This window comes from Eurosta solidaginis, chromosome 4 (genome assembly GCF_040869045.1).
Source record: "Eurosta solidaginis isolate ZX-2024a chromosome 4, ASM4086904v1, whole genome shotgun sequence".
Lineage (NCBI taxonomy): Eukaryota > Metazoa > Arthropoda > Insecta > Diptera > Tephritidae > Eurosta > Eurosta solidaginis.
The window spans coordinates 227,865,578-227,882,844 of NC_090322.1; the positions used below are offsets into that span (position 1 = coordinate 227,865,578).

The window sequence follows — 17,267 nt, forward strand, 5'->3', positions numbered from 1 at the left end:
CAGAAGGAACATTCCTGACGAGAAACCTAAATGGTCGACCAGATCGATACCACGTGGTTAGACACAATTTCAAAGGAGCAGCTGATATCCATCATACAGGAATTGGGTATTGAGCAGACAGGTACCACCCGAGAAATCCGAAAGCGCATAGCAGCACTGGCCTCAAAGGCAAATACGGACTCGGAAATCCACGAAAAATGTAGGGATAAACAAGCCACCTACAAGGAAACTACGCACATGAGCGACGTAAATGAGGTTAAGACACCGACTCCGTCGAACGGAGGAGGCACACCGAAGGTCGCCATTACAACAGTAGAACAAACTCAATTCGCCTTTCCTCCTAGGAATACAGTATCCGCACAACAGTACTTACCATCAGGAATAGCGGTACCACCCAACGGTACATCTCAGGCACCTCCCAGGAGTACAGTACCCACACAACAGCACGTACCATCCAAAATTACGGCATCATCAACCGGCACATCTCAACCCACGCAACCGTACTTACCAGGGGGAATGACGGCACCAGCCATGAACTATACATGCCAGGTAACTCAAGCACCGACCGTGGTGTTCGCGCCCATCATCGACCAGGTAAGAAAGTGGTCCGTAAAGTATGAAGGTGGACGGGACCCGTTAGCGTTCATCGAACGGATAGAGGAGTTAGCCGAAGTATATGCGCTAAACGTGGACCTCCTGCCAAAAACCATGCCCGAGCTACTAGGGGGCGCCGCGCTACAATGGTACCGCAATAACAATGCGCACTGGGGAGAGTGGACAAGCTTCAAAAAGGATTTTTTACGTTTCTTCCTACCAGTCAGGTACTTCGAGCGGCTCGACGACGACATACGCCAACGAAGGCAACACAACAAGGAGAGTTATAAGGACTACGTACTAGGAATCCAGAGCTTGATGAGACACGCAGGGTACACCAGCGAACAGAGGCTGGAACGAATCTTCCGTAACAGCCACCCCGATTACCAACTTTACATCCGTCGGAGGGACTTCACTAATCTCGCAGAGCTCCTGATACTTGCCGAAGAATACGAGAACATACGCGAGGACTATCGAAGATAATCAGGCGGACATCATCGCGAAGTTACGCGACACATCGCCAGTGACACAACCCGGGTGTCACCATCAAAACCTGCAACACAACCACCACCACCACCGAACCTAACGAACCGCTCGCCTTCAGGCAATCAGATATACGACCCCAACGGCGTATGCAGGAGATGCGGCGAACGAGGACATGACACGAATAGGTGCCGAAACCCACAGAAAATTTTTTGCTGGGAATGTGGCCGCAACAATATACGAACCATCGAATGCTGCCGCCGACGTCAGGGAAACGACAGAGGGCTCCACGAAGAAGAAGGCGCCGTGAGCCCAAGGGACCTAGCGCCGAAACGGCAGTAACGATACCCAAGGAACCCAGCGCTGAAACGGCAGTAACAATGTACCAAGAGCATGGTCGCCTCTACGCCGTAGACAAGCTCGGCGCGGAATCAGCCGAGGCGGTCATCGACACAGGGGCATCAAGAAGTTTCGTCTCGAGCAGCTTAGCAGAACGTGTGGTGAACTCGTGAAGCGGAGAAATGTTGAGAGTGGCCATCAAAATAACAATGGCAAACGGGACTAGCACTACCATCTTCGACGCCATAAGGACTGAGGTACGCCTCGGAGAAGCGTCACTCCACACAGTTTTACACGTCATGCCCGGAGCGATCGACGACATCATACTGGGCCTAGATACGCTAGGAAGCATGGGAGCCACCACATCATGTGGAGAAGGCCACCTCGTGCTAACCAGACCCCTCGCCGAATCCTGGAGCCGCGCCAGAAACTATTCAGAGAACAACACCAGCAAGAACGAATATCGCCAGGTACGACAGCCCTGGGACTATTCCAAGTTCAATATCATCAAGAAAGGATATCGCCAGGTACGACAGCCCTGGGACTTTTCAAAGTACACCATCAGCCAGAACGGATATCGCCAGGTACGACAGCCCTGGGACTATTCAAAATTCAACATCATCAAGAACGGATATCGCCAGGTACGACACGCCGGGGACTAATCAGAGTATAACACGAGCGAGAAAGGGTAACGCCAGGTACGACACCCCTGGAGCCCCATGTAGAACCATTCAGAGTGTAACAGCACCGAGCAGTAGTAACTTCAAGCACGACGGCATTATGCAAAACAACGACGACGACATACAAGAAGAAGCGGAACGAGTGCGCGGTTTTCTGGCAAAGGAACTCCGAAAATTCGAGAGCATGAGTGGAGTGACGACAACAGCCGAGCACAAGATTGTCCTGACGGACGAACGCCCCATCAAGCAACGTTATTTCCCACGCAACCCAGTCATGCAGACAATCATCGACAGCGAAGTTGACGAATTGCTCCAGAAAGGATGCATCGAGCCATCCTGTAGCCCACACAGCGCACCGATCGTACTGGCCAAGAAGAAAAACGGGAAGTGAAGGTTTTGCGTGGACTACCGGCAGCTCAACGCCCGATCCGTACCCGACGCATACTCCTTACCCAGAATACAACACATTCTGGACAAACTACGACGAGCGAAGTACATCAGCAGCTTGGACTTGAAGAACGGCTACTGGCAAATACCACTGGAGCCCAAGAGCCGGCCCTACACAGCTTTCACAGTACCGGGACGCGGATTATTCCAGTGGCGCGTTATGCCTTTCGGCCTACACTCTGCACCCGCAACGTTTCAAAGAGCACTAGATCAGGTTATTGGGCCTGAAATGGAACCCCACGCCTTCGCATACCTCGATGACATAATCGTCATAGGATCCACTGTGGAGGAGCACAATCGCAATCTGAGAGAAGCAATGCTACGACTACAGCGCGCCAACCTCAGAATAAATCCGGAGAAATGCGAATTCTTCAAGAAGGAAATCCGATACCTGGGACACCTAGTAAGCGACAAGGGAATTCACATCGACCCCGAGAAAGTCACAGCCATCAAAGACTTGAAGCAACCAACGAACGTGAAAGAGGTACGCCAATATCTCGGTATAGCATCCTGGTACCGACGTTTCGTACCCGACTTCGCCACGATCAGCCAACCACTCACAACCCTGCTGAAAAAGGGCAAACACTGGAAGTGGGGGGCCGAACAACAGGATGCCTTCGAGGTCTTAAAGCAAAAGCTCAAGGAAGCACCGATACTTGCATGCCCGGACTTCACCAAGACCTTCACCGTACAAACGGACGCCAGCAATTTCGGGCTGGGTGCCGTATTGACACAGGACCTGGAAGGCGGAGAACGCGTGATCGCCTACGCCAGCAGGAAACCAACTACTCGCCCACCGAGAAGGAGTGCCTCGCGATAGTCTGGGGAATACGCAAGATGAGGCCATACTTGGAAGGATACCGATTCAAGGTAATCACGGACCATATGTCTCTAAAGTGGTTAAACTCCATCGAAAGCCCTTCAGGCCGTATAGCACGATGGGCCTTGGAGCTTCAACAACACACTTTCGACATCGAGTACAGGAAAGGGAAGCTGAACCTGGTAGCGGACGCACTATCACGGCAGCCACTGGAGACCCTACGCCTAGCAACGACAACAGAGCTACAATGCAAGTGGTGGCACAAGCGCGTCGGCGAAGTACGCACTAATCCTGAGAAATTTTCTGACTACATGATACAAGATGGGCAACTGTACCGCCATATTCCCTGCCGGTCACACGATGAGGAAACGGTCCCTTGGAAATTTTGTGTACCAACACCACTGCGACAACGAGTGTTAGAAGAAAACCAAAACATCCCAAGCGCTGGACACATGGGCATCCGCCGGACGGTAGCACGGATTGCCAACCGGTATTACTGGCCCGGCATGTTTCGGAACATCAGTCGATATGTACGGCAGTGCGAGTCTTACCAGAAATACAAGGGCACAGCAAAAACCAGCAGGAAAGATGCTCACACAGGTGGCCCAAGAACCATTCGCCACGGTATGCGTCGATTTCGTCGGACCACTCCCACTATCCACACACGGGAACACGATGTTATTAGTATTTTTCGACCGCTTCAGCAAATGTGTGGAATTGGCCTCCATGAGGCGTGCGACAGCAGAGAGCCTTCGCCGCGCGTTCAGAGAACGCATCCTAGCAAGATTTGGTGCTCCCAAGATACTGATATCGGACAACGGCGTTCAGTTCACCAGCACAATGTGGCAGCGTTACCTCAAGGAAATGGGGATACGACAACAATTCACGGCGCCCTACACACCGCAAGAAAACCCGACGGAACGGGCGAACAGAACGGTAAAGAGGATCATAGCGCAACTCACCAAATCACAACACAACAAATGGGATGACTTTCTCCCAGAGATCGAGCTGGCCATCAACACCAGTGTAACCGCGTCCACAGGGTACAGTCCAGTCTTCCTCGTACAAGGACGGGAACCGCGATTATCAGGAGCATTGTTTGACGAGGTCAACCTGGGGACGGGCACAGCCACCACCACGGCAGAAGAAAAATCCGACAGAATGCAAGAGGCATTCAGAATAGTGAGGCAGAACATGGAACGAGCAGCGGCAGACCAAGCACGGCATTACAATCTACGGCGGAGAAAATGGACTCCCGTAGTCGGCGAACTAGTGCTCGCAAAGGAACACCATCTCTCCAAGGCCGGGGAAAATTTCGCGGCAAAGTTTGCCCCCAAATATGACGGACCCTACCAAATCCTAGGATATGTATCCCCAGTGATACTCAAAATACGAAAACCCAACGGAGGAAAGGAAAAAACTGTCAACATCGTGGAGCTAAAAGCATATCATACAGCAGAGATCATCACGTGAAACCAAACAAATTCAGGGAGAACAATTTTTTATATTATTAATTAATATCAAGGACAATCAAGTGCCGGTCATTCCAATGCAAACCACTGAGGTGACAACATCGTTTTCTTTTGCTACGAATTTTTTTTCACAAACCAATAATCTACAATGCAGAGCTATAACGCTAGACTAACCAATAGCATCAAGCGTATGCCCCAGCGCTACGAGGAGGAGGAAGCAAAACGCCCGAGGGCCGTATTGCTGGAAGGAGTTACAGGCGCCGACGTCAGCCACACGCGTGCAACTATACGCGCAAACAGGTACGCTGACGTCGAACACATCATTACACCATTAAACACTACTGGGGCCGACGTCAGCCACACGCGTGTAACTATACGCGCAAACAGGTACGCTGACGTCGTACACGGCATTACACCATTAAATACTACAGGCGGCGACGTCAACAACACGCGTGGAACTACATGTGCAAACAGGTACGCTGACGTCGCACGCATCATTAAACTACCACACCACGAACACCGAACCAGTCACGGCCAAGGCCCACAATAAGACCGGAGCATCGCCGATAACATTCACACTCGGTAGGATAGAAGTGAAGGCAGGGCAGTTGCCGGCAGCCATCGAGTTCCCCTCCAATGAGGACACAGCTCCACCGGAAAAGCCACAGTCGCCGAAAATTATCGAGCTCTCCTCGGATGAGGACACAGCCCCACCGCCGAGAGACACGCCTAAAATAATATTCCTGGCAGGACCAGGCGGCATACCCCTCTATACGACTGACCTCGACACTCTCAGAGAATCGAAATGGTTGACCGACACCGTCATTGACGCTTGGGCAAAGTGACTGGAAGAGCAACGTGAGCAACGAAATACGACTCTCAGCCCGTTCGTTATCTGGCAGCTGACCCAGAAGCGTAACACGGAGGAAGGCTACCAACGCGTACGCCGATGGGTCCGGAACGTCGACCTGTTTGGCAAGAGTGCGGTCCTAGCACCCCACAACACAGCTAACCAATGGTACCTGTTCGGTCTGGCAAACGCAGCAGTCACCCACCACGTCACCGACACGGAATGATGGCAGGAACAATATATATGGGTAGCAGACTCAATGCACAGGGCCAGAGTCCCCCACGCAACCCAGGTTTGGGCAGATTTCCTCCGGTGGGAATACATACAGCGGTACGGACACGACGGTTTTAAAGCGCAGGAACTAATACTCGAGGTGCCCCAACAACTCAACAACAACGACTGTGGCGTCTACGTAGCCGAGGATATGGAGAGGGTTTTACGATACACAGGGAGCGGAGAAGGAATGCCCGGACTGTGTAAACAGCCGTTCACGGAGGAAATGGCGAGCAAGAAGCGCACAGAAATGCTGGCACGCTTCCTACGATACGGCCGAAAGCCGAAGGAAACCATACAAAACACTACTACCACATACCACCCTCACGCAGCTCCACAACTAAGCACCGAGGACAACACCCACCCCATAATACCGGACACCAAAACGAAGCCACACACGACAACAGAAGACCTCCAAGTAATAACCATCGAGGCTAAAGACGCAGATGGACCAATGCTGGACCGATTCCCGGAGATAGCAGGGGAGGTACGGGACAAACTCCGACGCATCGCCGAAGGCAGAACCTACTCCCGAACACGATTCGTGACAGAGAAATACCGGGTCACCATAATGAAAAGCAAGGCGAGCATACGACTACTGAACACCGGGGGCTCACTCTCCGAAGTGGGGGGGGGGGGGGGAGTGTGAGGACCAAATATAACACCATTAATTTGGCCCACACAAAACGACCCCACATCATATTCGATACAGCTCTAACGCAACAGCCAGTCACAAAAGTCTATAGCAACAGACCAACCAACAAGTTCAATACAGCATACATCATATTCGATACAACACTAACACAACAGCCAGTCACAAAAGGCTATAGCAACAGACCAACCAACAAGTTCAATACAGCATTGACACAACAGCCAGTCACAAAAGGCTATAGCAGCAGACCAACCAACAAGTCTCAGCAACACAACGGGCAAGCACAACACTTTAATGCCAACACAACAAATTAACAAATCTCAGCAACGCAACGAGCGTTCGCAACATCGAACAGCAAGCATGGCAAAGCAATCATTCGAGCCAGCAAAACCAAACAAAGCAATAAAAGGAGCAACACAGCAGGACAGAAGTTAGTTAGCACGGAGCTGTGGCCGTGACCAGAACTACTTGTGGAGCGTCCCTTGAAGTTGTCGGGTCTACCATGCGGACAGGTCGTTTCACATGAGTAAGTCGTGGCCTCAAGTGGTGAATGTGTCGGTTATACCACCAAACACCGCTTGAGACTTCGCCAGCAACGGCACTACCACAGTAACGCGCACCCGCGAACAGGCAGCGTCCGCCCGCCTGCGCCGACAGTAACAGCGCCACAAACAGCTCTACGCAAGCATATACGTTGGCCGCAGCTACACTACGCAAACATACAACGTTAGCCGCAACAACATCATAGCTAATATATACGCTGGCCATACCATTACGCCAGTCTACTACGCTGGCCGCAACAGCACCATAGCTAATACACTACGTTGGCTTCAGTACTGCGACGATCTACTACGCTGACCACGACAGCGCCCCGATAATATACTGCGTTGACACAGCAAAGTTACGCAAACCTACTACGTCAACTGTACCAGAGTTACCCTCGTGCCGAAGCACGGAGCTGTGGTCGTGACCAGAGCTACTTGTGGAGCGTCCCTTGAAGTTGTCGGTTCTACCATGCGGACAGGTCGCTTCACAGGAGTGAGTCGTGGCCTCAAGTGGTGAATGTGTCGGTTATACCAACAAACACCGCTTGAGACCTCGTGAGCAACGGCACCACCACAGTGACGCGCCCCGCGAGCAGGTGACATTCGCCAGCCAAACTACCACGCTGGTCACAATTGCAAACATGCTACGTTGGCCATAGCATTACGCCAATCCACTACCCCGGCCACAATCGCCCACACACTACGTCGGCCACAGCATTACGCCAGCCACTACGCTGACCGCGACCGCACCACGCTAACATATTACGTGGACCACATCACTACGCAAACATACGACGTTGGCCACAGCATTGCGCCAACCCACTACGCTGACCGCTAGCGCCAACATACGACGCGGGCCACAACAGCGCTACGCAAGCACATTACGTTGGTCACCGCACCACGCTGGCCACAACAGCACTACGGACACATACTACGGTGACCACAGCAGAGTCACGCAAATACACGACGTCAACCACACTAGGGTCGCGTACATACACGCCAACGCAAGGCGTCACCGAAACACGTTTTACACGCATTCAGGCAACGTCCAGCCGGGTGTCCTAACGGGACGTTCCTAACGGGACACGCACGCCGACGCAGAGCGTCACAAAACACATTTACACACACACAAGCAACGACCATCGAGGCGTCATAACGGGACACGAGTACGGTTGACCCACCACGCAGTATAGAGCAAGTATACAGTGAAACGAAAACAACAAATATTTCTTCTTTTGATTACGTAAAATTTTTCACTTTAATTATAGTGTACATACATATATAGAATTAGAGAAATAAAGTGAATTTATATGAAAACGCTGAGTATCTAACAACAAATAAAGGTATCTAAGTTCGGGTGAAACCGAACATTATATACTCAGCGTGAGCTGCAATTGTACATTTCATTTCAGATAAATAACTCTTCTACATAACGCGTGGCACCGCCCGTTTAAAAAAATGTCTCCCCAATTCCTCTTACAATAAAACTTGATAAGTGAAATATCATTGATTCAAAACTATTTTTTTAGCTTAGGTTGTAGCTTATTATTCTAGTCTACGACCCTTTTAAATTTGTTTTATATCTAAGTTGCCGTGGTCTTTAACCGATCCCGTCTATTTTCTCTAGAAATATTTTGTGCTATAAGGAAAATATGTGTACACAATTTCATTATGATCCGTTAATTTTTCTTCGAGTTATGGCTCCCGAAACTTAGAAAATTTGAAGTTTTTCCTATTTACTGTTATAAATACACTTGGGAAATGAAATACCATTGATATAAATCTCTTTTTTGCAAAGATATATCTTGCTTTATTCGTCCACGACCCTTTTAAAACTCGTTTATATAAAAGTGGGCGGGGTCCTCAACCGATTTCGTTAATTTTTCTTCAAAGCATTCCTTATAGTAAGGCAACCTCTCTCTGCCGAATTTTCTTACGATATGTTTAACGATTTTTGATTTATGATTAATAATATTTGTAAAATTCATTTTACCACAAGTGAGCGGTGCTACGCCCATTTTAAATTTTTTTTTCAAATTTGTATCAAGAGTCTCAACATCAGTCCACACGTCAACTTTCAACAATCTAGGTGTATTATTTACTAAATAATCAGGTTATTTGTGTTTTCCAAAATTATATATATATAAAAAGTGGGCGTGGTTATCATCGGATTTCGCTTATTTTCAACACCAAACTATTCTGGGAACAGATAACCTCGTGTACCAAATTTGGTGAAGATATCTCAATATTTACTCAAGTTATCGTGTTAACGGACAGACGGAGGGACTGACATGGCTCAATCAAATTTTTTTTTCAATAATGATGATTTTGATATATGGAAGTCTATATCTATCTCGATTCCTTTATACCTGAACAACCAACCGTTACCCAATCAAAGTTAGTATACTCTGTGTGCTAACCACTTTGAGTATAAAATAAATAATAGTTTAAAAAAACTAGAAAAACACGATTTTATAGATAACCGAACTAATAAATAGAAAATAATTTTCTATTAAAAAGATTTTATATAACAGTACTAGAAGGTCAAACAATCATTTATAATTAATCACCTCAAAATAAAATTATAATAAAATTTAAGTTATTAACAGAATAATTTAATTCAGAGTAAAAAGCGTGGGGTGCATTTGACTACATTTCATATCTTTCCTCTCAGATAGTCGCCAATAGAATGATTGTAACATTCAATATCTAGCACCCCACGCTTTTTACTGTGAATTAAATTATTCTGTTAATAACTTAAATTTTATATAATTTTATTTTGAGGTGATTAACTATAAATGATTGTTTGACCTTCTACTACTGTTATATAAACTCTTTTTAATTGAAAATTATTTTCTATTTTTTAGTTCGATTAGCTATAGAAGCGTGTTTTTTAGTTTTTTAAACTATTATTTATTTTTAATTTTTTAGTTCAAGTAATTTTAAAAGTTGTAGTGGAGAGTGATGAAACCTCGAAACGCAACGGTACATGGATGAATCCAACCCCACGGCACCGAAAAGGGCCAAGACGCAGGGGGGCTGGTCGCGGTCTTTCGCCGAAATTGCCAAGGGTCGGCAGATCATTGGCATTATAGACGAGAGCAGCGAAGATGTCAGGATCCCGAAACAACAGTGGAAGTGGACGTGAACTAGCTACGGTGGCCGTTAAGATTAAGAAAGACAACCCTGGTCCACCACCATCTTACACCGATGCAGGGCGGTTCCAGGGCAATATCAAGCTAATTGCTTGTGACGACGCCAGGTCGGTAAACCTCTATAGGGCCGCCGTCACGCTGAAAGGGGTGGTATATCCGGGCGCGCGCCTCAAGGTAGTGCCGGCGCGTGATATCTCCTCACGACCAAGGGCTAGAGCCTGGGTTCAAATGACGCCAACGGACCCAGCTGACATCCTGGAGTACAATCCGCCACAGGTTTGGAAGTCAACCCGAATAATACCGAGCTTGTTCTCTTCACGAGGAGGTATAAAGTACCAAATCTTACACCGCCAAGAATTGGGGGTACGTTCTTAGTGTTTAGCGATCAAGTCAAGTATTTGGGAGTCGTTCTGGATAGGAAGCTATTATGGAGTGACCATATAGTAGAGCGATCCAAGAAGGCAGCAGCACAGCTGTTCACCTGCAAGAGGGCAATTAGCACCTCCTGGTGATTCTCCCCTAAGGTGACCTACTGGATTTACACAGTCATTGTGCGCCCGATTCTTCTTTATAGTGCCTTGGTCTGGTGGCCTGCACTAGCTAAAAGTACCTATCATAAAATGCTTCAAAAGGTGCAAAGAAGTTCGACGCTCTGCATTACCGTGGCTCTTGGCTCCACTCCAGATTCCGTTACATACACACATGGATACATAGATACATAGATAGATACAGGCCAAGCTAAAAAAAAGCGTGTTAAAAAGGGCTCCAGTATGCTCTTTCGTAGATGTGCCATGCATCCCCTTCTATCATTAATAAAGGAATGTGTTCTTCGCATTATGTGCAAGGTTTCAAATCTATATCCATTTGGGGTGGTCACAAGTTCAATTGAACTTATGTCCGTTAACCTTATGTCACCCCACCATCACATTATTGCATTGTCATTGAGCCATGATACGTGTGCAAAGTTTCAATCAAACTTATGGCCATTCAAAGTGGTAATAAGGTCAATTGACCTTATGGCCGTTGACCTTATGTCACCACACCATCACATTAATGCATTGCTATTCAGCCCTGATGCGTGTGCAAAGTTTCAATCATACTTATGGCCATTCAAAGTGGTTATAACGCCAATTGACCTTATGGCCGTTGACCTTATGGCACCACACCATTACGTTAATGCATTGTCATCGAGCCTTGATACGTGTGCAAAGTTTCAATCAAACTTATGGCCATTCAAAGTGGTAATAAGGCCAATTGACCTTATGGCCGTTTACCTTATGTCACCACAGCATCGCATTAATGCATTGTCATCGAGCCTTGATACGTGTGCAAAGTTTCAATCAAACTTATGGCCATTCAAAGTGGTAATAAGGCAAATTGACCTTATGTCACCGCACCATCACATTAATGCATTGTCATCGAGCCTTGATACGTGTGCAAAGTTTCAATCAAACTTATGGCCATTCAAAGTGATAATAAGGCCAATTGACCTAACGGCCGTTGACCTTATGTCACCACACCATCACATTAATGCATTGTCATCGAGCCTTGATACGTGTGCAAAGTTTAAATCAAACTTATGGCCATTCAAAGTGGTAATAAGGCCAATTGACCTTATGGCCGTTGACCTTATGTCACCGCAGCATCACATTAATGCATTGTCATCGAGCCTTGATACGTGTGCAAAGTTGCAATTAAACTTATGGCCATTCAAAGTGATAATAAGGCCCATTGAGCTTATGTCACCACACCACCACATTAATGCATTGTCATCGGTCCTTGATACGTATGCATATTTTCAAATTAATCAGACTTCTAGAAACCGGTGAAAATTAAGCTCAAAAATTCCGTTACATACAGGCCAAGCTAATAAAAGAGTGTTAAAAACTGTCATACCGCTGATTGTGAATTAATTTATGTATAAGCGCGTGTTAATGGTATTGGTAAAAACTAGTTATTCGTTTATATTTATTGAGCTTTACGGCCGATTTTAAATTATAAGGCAAAACGCTAAGTTTTCCTTTTTCTCCTATGCATTTCGGTGCTAGTTATTCGACATTGGGCATGCTGTTGAGACCACGGTTGCCACTTTTGGTCCATTTGGACCAAAAATAGTCCTTTCCAACCCCATTTGGTCCGCTGGTCCCTCTTTTCCAATTTTGGTCCTTTTTAGGCTGTAATCAAGATTGTTTGTTTTCACTGAGGAAAAAATGTTCAACACTGCCCACAAAATTTTCCACACCTTCATTAAGCCTTATATAATTTATCATTTACCTCAATGCATTTCTTACAAAAGAATTGATGTCAACAAAATGTAGCAAAACAATGGCACTTCACCTAGCAGAGAGTTTATAAAAGTGTTGGATCTTGAAGCAAACAAATTTTCGTTAATTGTTGGTGGAACAAGCGATGAATCAGAAAATCTTGTTTTGGTGGCTAGATATTTCTACCGTTTATCGAAATCATCATCATCATACACTTTTGTCACTGTTTGAGCTTAAAAAAAGTTGTTGCAAATGCACGTACATCTCAAAGTAATTTAACGGAGTTTTCCATTGATGAAGACATTCATGTATTGAAAACTAAATAAATTAATGAAACTAATTTGTTTTATATTAAGTGCACTTACCATTGTTTTATGTTCAAGTTATGCGATATAAAATGAGACATTTTAGGTGCCATGATTATATCAAAATATTGGATATTTAAAAAATGTCAGTGTGCATAATTTAGAATACTAAGTCTCTTAACCCAAGGAATATTTTTTATTGGAAGTAAGACAGGAATATTTTTGGAAAGCAGATCTGATATAAACGCTTTGTGCCAAATTATTCCCGTTAGAGAGCAGAACCCCAAAAACTTGAATAATAACATTGTTAATAATAACTAATTTCTCGTACCTCGTTAAATGGAAATTCGACCATTACTATACAGCTCAAACTCTTAAAACTTTTCAATAGTAAATCTGAGGACTGTGGCTAGATTCAATTAATGTGAATTTTGAAATGTACATTTTTCTCTAACACAAATTACATGGAAATAATGTACATTTCGAAACCCGCACTTACTGAATCTAGGCCATAGATGGGAAAATTGAAGCGAGAGGGTGCACTGGTAAACGGAAGAAAAAAGAATTAAATTAAAACAAGTAAAGGTGTCTAAGTTCGGATGTGACCGAATATTATATACTCAGCGAGAGCTTCAATTGTACATTTCATTTCAGATAAATTACCTTTCTACATAACACGTGGCACCGCCCGTTAAAAAAATGTCTCCCCATTTCCTCTTACAATAAAACTTGATAAGTTAAATATCATTGATTCAAATTGCTAAGTTATAGCTTATTATTCTAGCCTACGACCCTTTTAAACCTTTTAAACTTGTTTTATATCTAAGTTGCCGCGTTATTTTCATTACGATCCAATAATTTTTCTTCGAGTTATGGCTCCTGAAACATAGAAAATTGCATAGTCATAAAATGGGCAGTGCCACACCCATTTTCAAAAATTTTAGTGTTTTCCAATTTAATGTTATAATTAAATTTAAAAAGTAAAATTCTATTGATACAAAGCTCTTTTTCACTAAAATATAGCTTATTATTTTCGTCTACGAACCTTTTAAAAATCTTTTTTTTATAAAAGTGGGCGTAGTCTTTAACCGATCTCGTCCATTTCTTCTAGAAATATTTCCTGCTATAGGGAAAATCTGTGTACCCAATTTTATTATGATCCGTTAATTTTTCTTGGCTCCCGAAACATAGAAAATTGCTTAGTCATAAAAGGGGTGGTGTCACGCCCATTTTTATAAATTTGAAGTTTTTCCTATTTATTGTTATAAATCCACATGGGAAATGAAATACCATTGATGTAAAGCTCTTTTTTGCAAAGATATAACTTATTTTATTCGTCCACGACCATTTTAAAAATCTTCTTTATAAAAGTGGACGTGGTCCCTAACAGATTTCGTTAGTTTTACTTCAAAGCATTCCTTATAGTAAAGGCAACCTCTCTGCCGAATTTTGTTAGGATAGGTTTAAAGACTTTTGATTTATGATTAATAATATTTGTAAAATTTATTTTATCACAAGTGGGCTGTGCCACTCCCATTTAAAATTTTTTTTTAAATTTTTATCAAGATATCTGTCCCCGCGTCAAATTTCAACATTCTAGGTGTATTATTTACTAAATAATCAGGTTTTTTTTTTGTTTTTCAAAATGTTATATATATAAAAAGTGGGCGTGGTTATCATCCGATTTCGCTCATTTTCAATACCAATATATTCTGGGTCCAGATAAGCTCGTGTACCAAATTTGGTGAAGATATCTCAATACTTACTCAAGTTATCATGTTAACGGACAGACGGACGGACGGACATGGCTCAATCAAATTCTTTTTCGATACTGATGATTTTAATATATGGAAGTCTATATCCCACTCGATTCCTTTATACCTGTACAACCAACCGTTACCCAATCAAAGTTAATATACTCTGCGTGCAAAGCACGCTGAGTATAAAAAGCACCCAGCTATTGAATTTCTTTGGAATTTGGTCCTTTTTTCGATGAATTTTGGTCCCAAATGAAAACATGGTGTGGAAACCGTGGTTGAGACTCACCTTGCTTGTTACTCTCCAATGGTATCATCCGAAAGCTAGCTGCAAAGAAAAGAGAAGTCAAAACAAAACCTGACCTACATTTAGTCGCTCCGGCGAAATGAAACTGCAGTAAATTCTTGCAGTGTTAATTTGTAACTTATTATTATTTCCGCTTACGCAAGCGGGTGCGTGGAACTTCGTGGCTGCCCGGAAAAAGAATACAATATAATGGAAAAACCGTGAAATATCCCGAGATATAGCGTCGCAGGGAGGCCCGGATGGTCGTGTAGAACTAATGAGTGCAGTGAGTGTAACTATCTTTAAGGTGTTAGATGGTTTTTTGTCTTTTCTTTTTCTCCACGTGGGTGGGCCGGCTGCATTGTCTTTGTGGCTTCACGCCAACACGCAAAAAATATAAATAATCAAGGTACGAATAAATGTGCTGTTGGTGTAGCAAAAAACTTACAAAAAAAATATAAAAATATGAAGTGAAATGACTACGTTCAAAAACATTCAAAATCGCAAATGAACCACTTCACGGGACGCCCTTTAATACCTCGAATAATTCAAAAAAAATGATATGTGAACAAAAAAAAAGGATGAAATGATGCAACTAAAATAATAATAATGGAAAACATATATCCATCATGAAGCAAGTGCGTCCCCTCCCCAATCATAGATCTCCACACTGCGACGAGCCCTCGCCTATACGGTTTGCTCTATAGAAGCAGCGCTACGGTCGAAAATTTCTCCATCACCTCGCCCAACTTTTCAGCTGGTTGGAGTTCCTATATGATATCCTTGTTGCTTCTCAGAGCAACCAGAAATTGTTGTTACTTCTTACTGGCTTTCAAATGACTCCCTCAACAGTCTCCTATTTTAGTGGAATTAATGTGTTATCAATAATTTGCCCTCTCTCTGTATTAAAGTTCTCGATTGGTATTCCTCTGCCTCTGCCATGCACCCACTAATTGCCCGTAAAATTAAAAGGAGCACGACGCAAGTTGGAAGGGAAGCTAGGCCTTAAATCACTTTGGAGGTTATCGCGCCTTGCATTTATTTATTTGATCTCAGGCGCACGGCGCTTCTCTCTGTGGCCTCTTCCTCCTGGAACATTTTTCAGTTTGGGGGCTTATTACCAGGTAAGCTAACTATCCGATTCCAAGCCAGAATATCGCCTTCCAGATAGGTTAAGGCGGCAATCCATCCAAATTCTTAGCATGCAAGAAAAGGAAAGCATAGAAATATTAGAATAGTAATCCCAGACTTAGAACGTTATCAATAGAACTTTTGCTAAAAAATTATCCTATTTCTGAAGATTTATTTTTTTGTTTCTCCTCCCTGCATAGATTTAATTGATTCAATTGATAAAAAATTATCCTATTTCTGAAGATTTATTTTTTTGTTTCTCCTCTCTGCATAGATTTAATTGACATTGTCAAAGATCAATTGTATGGCGGTGACTATGTTAAAGAAGAGGACCCAAAGCTATTTGTATCTGAGAAAAAAGGACGCGGTCCACTCGCCGAAGATTGGCTGGAGGAATATTGGCGTGACGTGAAAGGCAGGCAGCAATCAACAGCTCGTAATATGTCCTTGATGTGCGCCTATAAAATTTGTCGCGTTGAGTTCCGTTATTATTATGTAGCATTACGAAAAACTATGGTGCGTGCACATCGACAGGCATGGGCGTGGCAAGACGAAAGGTATGGCCTAACAATTGACGATTTACGCGAGATTGAGCATCAGACACAGCAAGCAATAGCAAAGAAAATGTGTGGTGCTGAGGGTAGCGAAAGCGATGCTGAAGATGGTGAGTGAAAATGAAATCGTGACAAGTAAGTTAACCAGTTTTATACTTTTCATAAAAATAAAATGGTATATTAACTTTGTCACAAATATCAAAATTGTAAGTCCTTAAAGGAAAATAGATAGACCCACCAATAAATATAACGAAATGATCAGGATGAAGAGCTGAGTTAATTTAGCCATGTCCGTCTGTCTATCTGTCTGTTTGTATGCACACTAGTCGCTCAATTTTTGAGATATCTTGGTTAGCGGGTATATTTAGGTGTCCGATTAGACATTTGTCGGAACCGGCCGGATCGGACCACTATAGCATATATCCCCCATACAACCGATTTTTCAGAAAAGAGAATTTCTGTCATATCTTCCTCGATTTATCAGACTGAAGCTTCAAATTTCACCATATACTTTCGTATATTGCACACATTGTTGTCTGCAAAATTGGATGAGATCGGTTGTATATATAGCATATATCCCCCACAAGCAATTGTGCAGACAAGAAGATTTTTGTAATTTTTTCTTCACGAAAATAAGTGCCATCTAAATTTTAAACCAAA

The 17,267-nt window shown here is 44.1% G+C and overlaps 1 pseudogene; it reads left to right on the forward strand.

Annotated features, from left to right (window-relative positions):
* Nucleotides 1-6,904: 6,904 nt before the first annotated feature.
* Nucleotides 6,905-17,267, forward strand: part of LOC137248798 (protein retinal degeneration B-like) — a 56,012-nt pseudogene continuing 45,649 nt past the window's right edge.